General features: G+C 34.4%; 1 protein-coding gene across 2 annotated transcripts in view; it reads left to right on the forward strand.

Annotated features, from left to right (window-relative positions):
• Positions 1-461: 461 nt before the first annotated feature.
• LOC126761300 (uncharacterized) overlaps positions 462-15,878 on the forward strand; it is a 28,379-nt gene continuing 12,962 nt past the window's right edge. The window contains exons 1-2 of one of the 2 annotated variants that reach the window (XM_050477352.1): positions 462-636; positions 1,638-1,967. The gene's annotated coding sequence lies outside the window, so the exon portion shown is untranslated. The remainder of the gene's footprint in view (positions 637-1,637; positions 1,968-15,878) is intronic. The other variant, XM_050477353.1, reaches the window with a different exon arrangement.

Here is a 15,878-nt window from a genome sequence, read left to right on the forward strand (position 1 = left end):
GTATGTTTGTTATTTCACCTTATCGCTTGCAATCATTTTTATTAAAAGTATATTGTTGACGCATTCCAAAAAAAAAGGCAAAAACAGAAAATAAAACAAAAACACAAAATAATATTATAACACTCGCACTTTTACATACTGCACATGCGCAAAAGCAAATGCAAAGCCGCTGCACAACCGGTTGAGAGAGAGCAAGCACAGATAACAACGATACAACGACAGCCGTTGGAGCTTAGAGCAAAAGCTAACTGCAAATGAGCACTGCCAAAGCAGTACATATGCTCGCATGTATGGCCGAAATGTGGTTTGACAGCTGCGCATGCGTCGCTTAATGTTGACTCTGTGTGTGTATTTCAGCTCACAGCTGCTCCGCCACAGCGCACCACACAATTCCAATCGATTTGCTTGGGAGTAAGTGAATTTTGCTCAATTGGCTTTTTGGTGTCAGCAACTTCCAGTGGCAGTGGCAATAGCAGCAACAAGTGAATATATTTATTTTATTTGAAAAGCAAATGGTAGTTGGCCAATCGTTGGCCAATTTAGTCTGCGTTTAAGCAGCACTGCGAACGGTTAACAAAATTTTCAAACGCATTGAAAGTGGCCCTTTTTTCGGTGGATTGCAAAACAAGGAAAAGAGTAAATGCATTTAAATTTATTTTCGAATTGTTGCCAATGTGACTGTGTTGGAAATTGTTGTAAAAATACAAAAGGACTAGTAAATACGTAAATTTGTGCCATAAAAGCAAATCTGAAAATTATTTTTGTTTAAATTAATTAATGAAATGTGTGTGGCAAGAACTGAATATATTTGAAAAGTGCAAAAAAACTTAAATTTTTGCCCAATCTGTTTTGTGTTTTTCCATAATACTCGTTTATATAACTTTACGGCTGCGCTGTGCGCGAATGTCAAGTGGATTTTAATATGCAATATATGCAGTATGAATAAATTTGATTGAAAGAAATTAAAAAAAAAGTACTTTTCGAAAATGTTGTATGTAAAAACATCATTAAAATTAAATGAAAGAAAAAACAGAAATAAAAATAAAAACAAAATAGTGTTTAAAATCTGCTGCATTTCTTAGCTGTATGTGTGTGCGTGTTGCTGTTGGCTTGCGCTTGTATTTAATGCCCACAGTGCAACATGCAACAAGAAAAGTGTCTAGTTTCGCACACACTAACACAAACACCAAAACACTTACGCCAAATATATGAAATACAAAGCCAGCAAAGCTGATTACTTACACACATATATGTTATATATATATTTACACACATATATATATATATATATATATAATATATAATAATAATATATATGCAACTGGGTGTTGGAACAAAGACGCGCGCTGTGCATTTGTAGTATTTTATGCGAGCGCTGCCGCTTGCATGCGAAACTTTATCCGTTCATGCGAACGCTTTTTGCATTTGTATGCACAATTGCATTTTCTTGTGTCTTTCTTATTTCTTTTATCAACTCTCTTCATATTTTTGCCATGCTTTTTTTGCGCTGAACTCTCATTTTCGCCATGAAATTTGCTTGCTTGTATTGCAAACTATATACTATTTACTAGTACTCGTATATGCACCCAATATGCACTTAAATTTAAACTAATTTTTTGTAATTTTACTCCCTGTAGTTCACAAATTATCTTGTTTTGTAATAAAAGTTAATAGAATCATTAATACGAAACTAAAAATAAAATTAAAGAAAATAATAATTGTTGACGGCATGTTAAAGTGTTGGAAATAAATGCCTATAACAACAACAACAACAACAAGAAAAGTGCAATAACAAGTCAAGTGAAACGAAACGCGGTGCAAAACACAACGACAACAACAACAGGAAGAGATTTACTTACAAGTAAGGCAAAGCAAACCAAACCAAGCAGCAACTACAAAAGACTTAAGCAACGAACTTGGATTTGAAATAAAATTCGTCGAGTACTGCCACATTGCTACAATTTCAAGTAAGTTTTATGACAAAATTTTGCATTAATGCAGCAAGTAGACATCAAAACAAAAATAACAACGCGTTAATATTGCGAAAAAACCCCGAATGACACAATAGGCACATTTGTATGCTTTACGTTCGCACCCTTGATTGCCGCATAGGCCTTCGGACGCGCTGTGAAAATGCAAATTACATGTTAGCTGGCGAAATACGCCGCTTGCTGTGGCACCTGCGGTTGCATTATTTTTTGCGCAACCTATCCAACAGCTGAAGAATATAAAAATCACACGCAGACGCCATTATATGTACGCATGTATTGGTGTACGCGGCTAGTAAAATACCAACAAATCATTATATGCAAAGTCAATAGTGTTTTCAAATTTACCAGGCATGGCATAGACACGCACACTAACTTAAAGATTTCGAAACATTTAAGGCATTACTAATTATATGCCCCATTGTGTGGCATGAACAAACAGCCCTCCATGGTTTGTTGCGTTCATAAGGCGTTGCAATAACTTTGTGTGTTTGAATGATAGTTAGATAAACAATACATACAAAAATCACTTTTTGTATTAAATACATTATAAAAGTGGCAATATTGTACAAAAATCATAAAATTGTTTAGGAAAATTAAGCGCTTATACAGGGCCATTATAATTGGACGTTTGAATGTACTTTTACACCAGAATATGCCTTTGGACTGGGGGCAATAATTTAGGCATGAAGTTCGTAAATCCCAGAGCGAAACTTCAAATCGGTATCTCAATAACTGGGGAACAAGTATGGTGTCTCCGACATAATATATATGTATACATATAAGTTAACTGTATATACGCAAACTAATCGCCACAGTTTTTGAGTTATCGCTTTGAAGCTTTGCAGACGTTCTTTTCTGCTCAAATCGCAACTCATTTGTCGGAATTGCCAATATCGGTTGACTTTAGCATATAGCTGTCATACAAAAAAACATTTTTATTTGAGAAGATATCTTTATGAAATTTTGCATTGATTATTTCCCAAACCAATGCGACAATTTCCGAATTTTTTTTAAATCGGACCACTATAGTATATACATCGGTGTCATGCAAACTTTTCGTCACTGATTATTTTCCACATATTTATCATATATATTAAGTATATATGAATAAAGAAAATAAGTCTCAGCAACAAAGTTTTTCAAAATTTTGTTTTCGTTACAACATTTTTTAGTAAATAAGAATATATTAATATTTTGCAAGCCAATACTATATTACTATATTTATAAGAAGTAGCAGCAACTCTTCCCTCTGTCAATACCCTATATTACGCCCTCCACCGACAGCATGTTTAACTGTCTGCACCGAGTGAAAACAACAACAACAAGCCGCACGCCATCATAGTTATCAAAACTGCAAGCGCTAGCAACAATAACAACAATAACAACAGCACCAAAGCAAAGCAACCACTTAAACCACTTTCGGCTCCGCCTGCTTTGATGCGCAACAAGAAATTGTAACAAATTTTCGCCAATTTTACTTTCAATTGCACCTCGCTTTCCTTCTCACTTTCATTTGATGTTTTTCTTCTACTTGTTTGGTTAGACGCACAAAACCATACAAACATAGAGCATAAGTGTAAATAAATATAAAGTATATTATTTATTTGCTTTTAATTTCAATTTTCAGAGAAGCTTTGCACCTTTTGTGAACTTTTCGCATTGTCGCTTTTAATTTAAGTCGCCTTTTAATTAAATTCGCATTGAAAAATTTGCTTTATTTGGAATACTTTTCATAGTTTGTTACGCGATTGCGTAAAGTTTATATAAATACATAATCGTGTACAAATATACGAATACATTCATGTGTTGCCAATGCCAATTATAAAACTTTAATTGAGTTGTTAAATAATTTTGCCCTTTTTGCCAATATTTGTGTACGAACTATAGTTAAAGCAAACTATTGTAGGTGCGGTAATATGTAAACACATCTACATAAAATAGTGAAAAATGTGTCAAAAGATGCAACAAACTTTCTATCTTTTATAATACACTCAGTAAGCATGTATTTAAGGCTATGATATAAAAAAAAATTAAAACTTATAAATCAAAATTTTAATTAATTTTCTGATTTAAAAGGTTTTGTTAAATGCAAATATGTGTTTCGTTTATTTTGTCATAATCATAAAGAAATTAGACTTCTACATGACATTTTTTTGAAAACACGATACTAATTTAGAAGTCCCCAGAAGTTAAAATAATATGCAAAGAAAGAAACTACATAAATGCATGCACTTAAACTATTTTTATTTTTATTATATTTGATATCGTAATTTTTTTTAAATAACATCCCAACACATTTAACCAAATTATTAAAGAAAACAAAAAGTTCTAAACCTTAAAATAAGTCAACATTTTCACCCTTCAATTTCTCTTCCATTTGAGCCGAGACCTATTCAGTTGGTTTTTAGTTTAAAAAGATCATTACATGTCCATCTAAGTAAATATATATGTTTTAAGAACTGCATAATGATCTGAATCTGACCAATTAGATTGTTTAGTTTGTTATTGTTTTTTTTTTTACAACCTATACATGACGTTCTCGTTGTAAAAAAAAAAATAATTTATTCCTTCACAGATGTTGAAAATCTCTTATTTCTCTCTAATTGTAACACGATAATTTGAGAGCACATTTTCTTTAAAATTTTCAATGTTAATAACGCTATCAACTTAAATTTAAAAAAAATGTATACATTAGACAATGTATGTATAAAGTTTTCTTCAAGTTGAACAGACATAAAGTTGAAAACAAGCAATCATTGAAATCATTTATAGTACACACGATCTTGGTGGCCAATCGACCGGCCCAAAACGTGAAATTATATGCTCACCGAAATGCTCTCACAATAAATCCATTGATTGATGCGATGTGTGGGAAGTGGTGCCGTCTTGTTGAAACCAAATGTCGCCGAGATCACGAGCTTTACTTTCAGACATCAAATAGTCGGTTAACATGGCGCGATCACGGACGCCATTGGCGGCTAATTTTAATCAAGTAATGCGGTATATATGTAAAAATACCCTGTTGTCTTCATTAAGAAAATTAAAAAAAAATACGAATCAATAATTTCATCGACTCAAAATGTTATATGTATTAATATCGTCCAATTTGTCCAACCGCGAAAAATATTTTTTTCTACAATTTAGGTTGTTTTTTTAATATACATATTTGGTTAATGAATAAAAAACATTGAACATTGGGGTATAATTCGGATTGACTTTATGCATTAACCAAAAATTATGCCGATGCATTCCGATGATATATATGGAAGGCAAAGCTTCCATTTCTATTCTTTTATTTAATTATTAACATAACATTATTGATCGTCTTAAGATTACCGAAATATCTTCTTACGGTTCAGTCGTACTGCTAAAGCTATAAACTGACACCGATAACTGCTCATAAACACAATTCATTGATCCATTCAATCCATTGAAAAATGGTGCTAAAAGACCAAGAATTTGGTATTATAGGAATAGATGAAAAAAAACCAAGTTTGAATCGTTTAGTGGGATCTTTTCAGCATTTTCTGGAAAAGTCAATACAGTATTGTCTATTTTTTGCACTATGTCGGAAAGTTGTGATATCAGCAAATAAAAAACCCATCGACTTTTTAATAAAAAATATATTTTGAAGTGGAAGTTTTCGTTTGAAAATGAGGTTACTTTTTAGATATTATGATCAAAAAAGGTGAAACAAATTGTTTAACATAAAAAGGTTAGTTAATACTTCTACCTCATGGAGTAACCAAATTTCGTGAAAGAAAAAACTTTAAAAGAGATAAAAATAAAAACCCGGTTATTTAAAATTTTGCATAATGTCTGAGATTGTGTTAAAAAAGTATTAATGCAAATCTTTTCATTACCTACAACTTTGCCATTTAACTTTTTTCCATAGAACTCAGTTGTCGGAAATCAAGATAAACAGTTTTTAACCCTTAAACACTCCACTCTCTTCCACTTGGCGACCTCAGATCGCCAATAAATTATTTTTTCATACATTACTGTTAATTTAGCTTTTTTCTACAATGAGTTTCATAGTATTTTCATTTTTTTGCTTTGAAACATCATCAACTCTGGACTTAAATTATTACGATAGTTCTAGAAATCGGCTATAAAAGTCAGTTTTACGCACTGAACCTAACAATTTAAATATTGTCAATTCTACACATGTCTAATTTCTAAATATTTTTGTATGAGTTAGAAATATACTTATTCACCCAGTGCCTATAACTCTCACTATGACGTTATTAATAAAGGTCCTCTGCTGAAGCATTACTTAAAGTTTATTTCATCTTACTTGAAGAAATGTTCACATATTTAGAATATCCACCAACATTCATTGCTAAGATGCTACAAATGGCCGTCTATTAGAAATTAGCTAATGTAGGCGGATTTTATAAAAGCTAAACATACAACAACAAATCATATGCAACGATAATGCAAATGAACCATTGAAAATAAAACGCCCACCTAGGCTTCGGCGAACTCTTGCTAACAAATGAAAAAGGTCATTCGCACAATATTTAACACACAAAAAATTACAATATCGATATTTTATGTGTTTTACCTTATTTATCCTATCATTTGCATAATTTGCTTACGCTTATGCGCTCATTTGCACAACACTCTCGATTTCATTTCGAATTTCAGCGCGCCGGATGCTTCGCTAATCTTATGCTAAAACAGAAAATAAAAATGCTAAATATGATCTGGCGATTAGCATTAAATCGACAACAACAATTAATCCAAGTGTAGGTATAAACAGGTTGCAGGTGATGTTGCTGCTGGCAGCCATACTCATTCTTAATCGTATTATTATATTCTGCTTGAGAAAAGATTGCCAGTCAACCAGTTTTATAGTTAGACAATCAAACTAAATTATCGCCAAGCGCTGACTAGAGAACTTATCAACCGATTTAAAAAGCAATAAGATGAGCTTTGCATATTTTTTTCTGGTTAATACAACAACAATGCGAGTGCATGCAAGCGGCCAGCAAACACCAGCACCACAAGAACAACGCCAATGTGAACCTCGTGAACGTCATTTCGAGTGCCGTGAGCAGCGTGCTTCCTCTTCCCAAAGCACTGCCAGCGGTTTTTGTGGTTTAAGGCGTTTCACGTTTAACGTGTCACAACTAATTAGCATCTCTTACCATCTTTATTATAACATTAGTTGGGCAAGAAACATGTTTGAACTGAGCAACACTCGCATAATCATTAATTTTTGTTTTTTTTTTTTAATTTTTTCTTTTGCACTTCAGCTATTGAGCGACATTCGGTACTACTGCTCTATTGTGTGTATCGGATTTCAAGGTCGTCAACGTCATCAGTTGTCAATTTATAACGATGTCTTGTGCTATTGACTTGTTTCGGTGCTGCTAAACAGATTCGCCGTCCGTAGGTGCCGCAAATGCGTGGTACGAGCTGTCTGCTTCCCATAGATCATGCAAATCTTTATATTCTATAAATCTCTGCAATACCGGTTTCGGCTTTGAAAGTTTTTTGAAAGTCTGTAAATCAGGTGAAACAGTTATATTGTCAATGCGTTTCATAGCATATGCTTTCAAGGACATTATCGCAAAACCTGACTCAATATTTCTATTCAATCTTGCAATTGTGTAAATCATTAAATTGATATTGACCATTGATGGTTACGTTGCCAAAGAAGTGAAGCAGTTCTATACAAAAATCAATTATTAGCCGTGCTGTGTAATAATTCTATTCATTTAATTTGTTGTTATAACGGTTATTGAATTTGAAATTATTGTGAAATACGTTTAACATTTAAAAAATATATACGTATGAATTTTTATTTGCCAAGAAAATATATAAGGAAAATAAAAGAAATTTTACACTTAAAAAATTCAATAATAAAACGATTAAAAAATAAATAGATTTTTTCTACCAAGTACTTTGCCTAAGTAATAGTTTTTCCTTTTGTAAGTAGTTGATATACGATATTTAAGGGCTGCAATACTCAATATCTCCTATTTTAGGAATCGTTAAGTCCCACAGCTCCTATTATCTTCTTATAAATCCAGAGATATTAAACCAGTTTTGAAATAAAAAAATAAAAACAATAAAAAACGTTAACATCGGCTGCACCGAAGCTAATGTACCCTTTACATGTACATTTCTTTTAGTAACTATGTGTTCAGTTTGTATGGAAGCTATACGCTATAGTAATCCGATCTGAAAATTTTTTCGGAGATTATATTATTACCTTAAGCAGTAATCTATGTAAAATTTCCTGAAGATACCACGCCAAATGCAAAAGTATGGCATCTATATGCTATAGTGAGCCGATCTGAACAATTTCTTCCAATATTACATTATTTCTATCAACAATAACTCATACCAAATTTCGTGAAGATATATCGTCAAATGTGAAAGTTTCCCATACCAGCACTAGATTCCGATCGTTCAGTTTGTATGGTAGCTATATGCTATAGCTAACCGATCTGAACAATTTTTTCGGAGATTACATTGTTGTCTTAGAAAATAATCTACACAAAATTTCGTGAAGATACATTGTCAAATGTGAAAGTTTTCCATACAAGAACTTGATTCCGATATCGGCCGTTCCGACAAATGAGCAGCTTCTTGAAGAGAAAATGACGTTTGCAAAATTTCAAAACGATATCTTAAAAACTGAGGGACTAGTTCGTATATATACAGACGGACGGACAGACAGACAGATGGATAAGGCTAAATCGACTCAACTCAACATACTGATCATTTATATATAGTATATACTTTATAGGGTCTCCGACGCTTCCTTCTGGGTGATACAAACTTCTCGGTCAGTTTGTATTCGCTGTAATGGTCCGATTTAAACAATATACTCGAAGATTATAATGCCCTAGTCAATAATTATATTTAAAAATTGGACAACAATTATCAAACGATCAAAGCTAAATGCTACGATGACCTTATATCGGCGGATCCAAGCTTGTTATTCTGAAGTACATAAAGTTCATTCGGCGATTTAAGCGATGAGGAAAATTGTTCAACAAAGAAGTTCCATTAAATTTTGTATGCGGAATCAAATTTCTGGTACCGAAATGTTCGGAATGTTGGAAAAGGCATTCGGTGATATTTGTTTCTCATGAACAAGTATTTTTGAATGGTAGAAATTATTCAAAGAGGGTCGAAAATGCGTTGATGTCATGAAACGTATAGTATTATTACTTCCGATGAGTCTTGGATCAATGCTTACGATCCGGAAACAGAGATCAATCGGCCGCATATCGTGGCAAAGATCGTCAAAGCAGGTCAAAATTCTAAGGAAGGAATACTATTTGAGTGTTATGCGTCTTTTGGGCGAGGCTATTCTTAAAAAGACGTCGGAATTATGTGCCGGCAACTCTTGGTTTTTTGCACCACGATAATGCACCGTCGAGCACCACATTGATTCTTCGTGAGTTTTTCGCCGTATGTTCTACCAATATAATGCCGCAACCACCTTATTAAAGGCTATTCTGGAAATTCACTTTAACAACTGTTTCGAGGATTGGAAAAAACTTTGGCATAAGTGCATTGGGGCCAAGTGGGATTATTTTGAAGGGGTGAGACATAGATTTTGAAGATCGTATTGAGAATTCTAATATTATGAACAAAGTCTTAATATTTTTGCTTTACTTTAGAGGGTCTCCAACTTTTTTCTTCTGGATTTTACCTTTCTTTTGGGTGTTACAAGCATAAAATCTAATTTTCACTGCTAGCATGGAGAAATTTTTGCCAATGTGGCATGCATGAATGGTATGAAAAGTTGCTTAGCTCTGGCTGATTCGCTCCATGTCGATTTGGTAAGCTTAGCACCGTTGTGGAATGTCTCTCAGACACCTTTTTAGCTCCTGCTTACTTATATATCAGGAAATAGTTTTTCAAAAGTATAAATTCGGAAAAAAGGACCACTTTCTCGTCAGCTTTTTAATTTTAAGTTGTCTCAAGACATCAGTTCCCATTGATGTTAGGTTTAGAGCTTCTTTTCATCAAAACTTAAATATCTCGAAGGCAACCGCATGATTGTTTTTGGGTAAGGTTTTACGATCTAAAAATTCATGCAGTGCTTGGCCCATGTTGGAAGATATCTCAAATAGTGAAATCCTATTGTTCTATGTCTTTGATCTTAGCTAAATTGCTTTGCTGGGCCTTTCAAAGCTTCTGAATTTTATTTTTTGGTGCTGATTCGAAGAACATACTACATTTATAGTAACCGTTGGCTTCAGCAATAAGTTATACCAACATTTGTGGCAATAAAGTTCCATAAACGTTTATCTTTTTTTTTTGTAAATTTCAAGAAATGTACATACTACAAAAATGTTCCATCGCCGTATTCACACTATTTTCCCTGCTCGAAATCGCATTTCTGAAAACCTTTTCCGCTTTTTCGGCATGTGGCTTTTCGTATTTCGGTCTAACACCAAAAAAAGTTAAAATGGGTGAACTGAATTGTGAAGTATTACCCAACAATATCAATTTAGGCAACGAAAATAGATTACATAACAACGTTGTAAAGTATACAACTTCAACGGCTTACCACCCGTCGCTGTAAACATAATGCGCCCATTACACAGCAGAAATTTGATAAACACAATTATATCACAAATTTGTATGTACTACATTGATTAAAAGCAACAACAATTAATTACATAATCATAACAATATCTTGAACTGACGATGCAAATGTCACACTCATTGAGCGAGCATCTTTTAACTGGTCACAGTAGTGGACAATTATTAATAACGGTAACACCAAAGAAGAAAAGCTGATTTTCCCACTTGCATATGAACCGTTACCCAGTTTTAGTAGCTACAAAACAATACTTTCTTTTCTTATGATTTGTAATCTGCATAAATTACGAGTAAATCTGTATGTAATAAATCAAAAGCAATTAGAAATGTGTTCGTAATTGTAAAGTGAATGTGTAAAATATTGCCATTGTAGGTGCGCACTGCACTACCTTTTGCTGCAGAATGAAGTGAAAAACTCACAAATATGCTATTTGTTGCTTATACATATCAACATACAATAATTTACATGTATTTAGTTGTAAATTTGAGACTACCGCCTTAGCCACCTAAACAGTAGTGTATTTAGTTTTTACAACTTTGCATTTGTTGCGCTTGATTTAGCAGACTTGATGCGGAAAAGACAAAGACATATTTAGTTGGCAACACTTGAGTAAATTTTCTCAATTTTTTACTATAAGAAAATATTACGTAAACGATATGGAAATGTGCAATAACTTTTGTTTTTAGTTGTTCTTATAGAAACCTGTATTTAACATACATATATATGTATGGGCGTTGCAATACTGATGAGTATTTATTTCCCTTCAGTCATTCGCAAATACCCTTTGCGGTGTCATAACAACTTTACTAGTTTAATACTTTTCTGAAGAATGAGTTTTTTTAATAAAATGTAATTATAATCAATTCTGGAGAAGGGTTCTAATAATTAAATTAATTGTGGCAAATGTTTAATAAATAATAATTTCACGCATCTTCTAATATTAAGAGGCACATCTAGTGAAAAATAGAAAAAATCTGTTTTTTCATATTTCGGCAGGTTACACCTTTAGAAATAACATACTAAAACTTTGAATACCTTATATAAAGGTTAATCCATTTCGAGGTTCCCTACTATTTCAAAGAAAAACATAGTAACTCAAAATTTATTAGGAAATTTTTATTATAATTCGAAAGAAAATTTTTTTGCGTTTACTTTTTGAAGATTATCTCTTTCAAACTCGTTCGAACATTTCGACTTGTAACTGGTGAATGACATGCATGAAGTTTTGCTCTAAGACCTGAAACACAGCGGGTTTGTCCGCATTGATTTTAGACTTTACATATTCCCACAGGAAAAAGTTTAACGGTGTGATATCACTCAATCTTGGTGGCTAATTGACCGGCCCAAAACGTGAAATTATCTGCGCACCCAAGTGTTCTCTCAATAAATACATATATTGATTGATGTGATGTGTGGGAAGTGGCGCCATCTTGTTGAAACCAAATGTCACGAGATCACGAGCTTCAATTTCAGGCATAAAATAGTCGGTGATCATGGTACGAAACGGTCGCCATTGACGATTACGTTCACACCGGCATCACTATTGAAGAAATATGGACGATCCCACAAACTGGATGAAATAACAGCTCTTGAATCTTTTGACGTTGCTATTCGTCCCAATTGCGACAATTTCGCTTGTTTACATACCCATTGAGCCAGAAATGGGCCTCATCGCTGAACAAAATTTGGTTCGAAAACGTCGGATCTTCTTGGAACTATTTAAAAGCGCAAAGAGCGAAGCGGTGTCGCTTAGGAAGGTCGAGCGCTTCATTTCTTGCACAAGCTGTATTTTGTGCACTTTCAATTTAAGATCTCGACGTAAAATGTGCCAAGTCTCTCCATACGTCAGTCCGAGTTGCTGAGAACGACGTCGAATCGACTCCCCACGGCCTTCGTGTACACTCTCAGCTACGGCTGCTATATTTTCTTCACTGCGCGCTGGACGTGGTCTATTCGGTCGAATATTATACAATAATGCATGCTGGGTCTCAAGATGGGTGATGGTGTAGCCGATTATGTCGACAATAAGTTGAGCGAATCGCGCGAAACACATTTTTTACAGAACGTGAATTTTCGTAATAAAGTTGAACGATTTGTAAACGTTGTTCAGGCGTAAGTCTTTCCACGATGAAATACCAAACAATACTAAACAAAAATAACATGACAGTTTGACACGATTCAGGCGTGATTTGTCAAAAAAAGGCTATTGAAAAAAGCTCCTATTCTTGGATCTTCTTCTCCTTCTTCCTAATTGGCGTAGACACCGCTTACGCGATTATAGCCGAGTTGACAACAGCGCGCCAGTCGTTTCTTCTTCGCTACATGGCGCCAATTGGATATTCCAAGCGAAGCCAGGTCCTCTCCACTTGGTCCTTCCAACGGAGTGGAGGTCTTCCTCTTCCTCTCTCCCCGGCGGGTGCTGCGTCGAATACCGGCGGGTTATCGTCCATGACAACGCTAAGCGACCATACATCTTGTCAATGAACGTATATCTCGTACAGCTCATCTCCATCGAAAACTGGCCAATGCGAAAAGGATCATCCCATCTACATATATTATATATTATATATTTTGGTCTCCAACATCTGGGTATTACAAATTTTATGGTAAACATATCGTACTCTGTTCAGGGTATAATTATAGTTTCAAGTCGCATATAAGCTTTTCACCGACCGACAAATTCGCTACTAACTTATATAAAGACGAACCACATAAATCATTTTTTCAATTTGCATAGAGTCATAAAAAATATAACCAAAATCTAATTTCCTTAAAAAATTAACATTTTACATATATTTTCACACTAAAATTTTCAAGTCCGTGGACGAATAAATTGAACGGTAGTTCAAAACATTACCGGTACACACTTGGTTGATTTTCCTTGAGGGCACCTCAAGCGCTGAAAATCCAAGTATTTCCGGTAGCTAAACAGACATCGTTTTTACACTTCCAACAACTTGTGGTGGGCTAATGAGCACCTACAAGCGTCTGCGAACAATCACAAGATGCCGGCACTGCGCCATAAACTACCAAACACACATACGTACACAAACAAAAACAACAAAAGCTGCACTTAAAATAAGCTACATTTAAATAAGTGCTTATAAATACCTAGAGTCGTATATTTTCGACTCTTTAACGAGCTGACAACCTGATGTGTTGGCTAGATGGCTAGATGGCTAGCTGACTAGATGGGAAGATGGCTGGCTGACGGCAGACATCAGTCAACAACTTAAACTCATAAATTTTCCAACTTGCCCAAAGCGATTCAGCACTTTTGAATGTCGGTTGACAGTTGAAAGAAGCTTCCAGCAAATACAGATTAATTTACAAGCGTACAATCACAAACAAAAATACAGATAAAAATTTATTAATACTATTTTCTTTTTATATGCAACAAAGTGTACGAAGTGCAGAGCTCGTAGTCATAAAGTCGAATTTCTGAAAGTACCACAGCAAGAACGCGCACGTACACATTCTGCAGCAAAGCGTTTATACTTGTAAATCAATATGTATGTATGTATGTATGTAGGCAAATGAGCGCGTGCATACACTTGTTGCTTTGGCGCACCTTGTCACATATGTACAAATGTAAGTATGTATGTATGTATGCATGTGGGCGTATGTCAGTATAAATAGTATGACGTTAAACGGCAATTGAAAGAGCTGGTGGCTGGTGTCTTATGGCAAACATGTGTCACGAATAATAATGAGTCAAATAAAAAACGATAGGAAAAGGTAAATGCAGCAAAAGAAGCGTCGCCACGTCCAACTGGCGGCATGTATGCATAAAAACATTTCCAATAAGGAAGACGCTGTTGTAGCAGAAGAATTGCGAATTAAAGACAAAAGCACATACATACCGACATACACACATACTTATACACACACGGTACCCCGTTACTTGTTTCGAGGTTGCTGCTCGTATCTGTCCCTTTTGGGGATCATTGACACGGTACTATCACACAGTGTTTGTTGTTCTTCTTGCTTTTTTACTCAAAACAAATCGAATACTTTTATGGAATCAATAAACGCAAATTTTCAATCGATTATTTTGTTATTAACACGCGCATTGAACGCAACACGTAGAAATGTATGTGCAATAATAAAAACCCAAAGTAACTGTGTTCTTGCCGAAATACCATGGATCGTGAGGATAATACAAAGATACTACACTTGTGCTTATTCGGTTATTTAAATGAAACTCACATATATTGTGACAAAAAATACCGAAAAATTGTAAATAAAAAGCAAAATATTTAATTATTCATCAATATTCATTTGGTCGCCTTCAAAGTAATCCCCAACAGATGTAATACACTTATGCTAACGATTTTTTCAGTTCTCGAAACACTTTTCAAAAGCCTTTCTGGGATGGCCTTCAGTGAATTTGGTTTCATCTCTTCAATCGACCTAAAACGGGTTCCACGGAGGACAATTTCAATATGGGGAACAAGAAAAAATCACACGGAGCCAAATATGGTGAATACGGTGGTTGATCGATATTATTTAATGCGTTTTTGGTTTTAAATGCGGTCACAATTATACTCTTTTTGAAAAAAAATTCGGCTTTATCGGGACGAGTCGAGCTAGAACACATTTCATACCCAAAATATTCACTAAAATCCTTCGAACGGACTCGCGAGAGACGTCTAGCCCTCTAGCCATCTCTCTAACACTTGCCTGATGATTTTCAAGTACCAAAGCCTTCACTTTTTTAATATTTTCATCAGTTGAAGAAGTCGATAGTCGTCCAGAACGTGGCATGTCTTCAACGATTTCTCGACCGTCTTTGAAAGTTTTGTACCACTCGTGGGCTGTGTTTCTGATAAAACTCATTAACCATAAGCCTCTTCCAATATTCGCAATGATTCCGCACATGAAATTTTGAAATATAAAATTTTAGACAAATTCTTTGTTCGATAATTTTGCCCATTGCAAAAATCGCAACGCTCTACTGAGGTGTACCGACTTAAGCAGCTGCTATAAATACACTGGTTGACAGATCGCGCGCATATGTGGCATAGTAGTTAAGGACAGTCCTACCAACTTAACAAAATAGATTTTTTTGAAATATAATTTACCCAGGATTTTAACTAAAATTTAAGTGTTCTTTTTGTCATAATGTATGTGGGTCAAACCACGTCAAGTGGTCCATGAAAATTTCGCAAAATCACCGATTTTGAAAATTAGCAGTTCATTAGGAAGGAGCTCAGATGCATAGCTTGTGATATACTAAATACTTCGTCAAAATTCTTTTGCTTTTTGTTAAAGTTATTGAAGGATGAAATTTAGAGCATGATAAAATT

Source organism: Bactrocera neohumeralis, chromosome 6 (assembly GCF_024586455.1).
Source record: "Bactrocera neohumeralis isolate Rockhampton chromosome 6, APGP_CSIRO_Bneo_wtdbg2-racon-allhic-juicebox.fasta_v2, whole genome shotgun sequence".
Classification (NCBI taxonomy): domain Eukaryota; kingdom Metazoa; phylum Arthropoda; class Insecta; order Diptera; family Tephritidae; genus Bactrocera; species Bactrocera neohumeralis.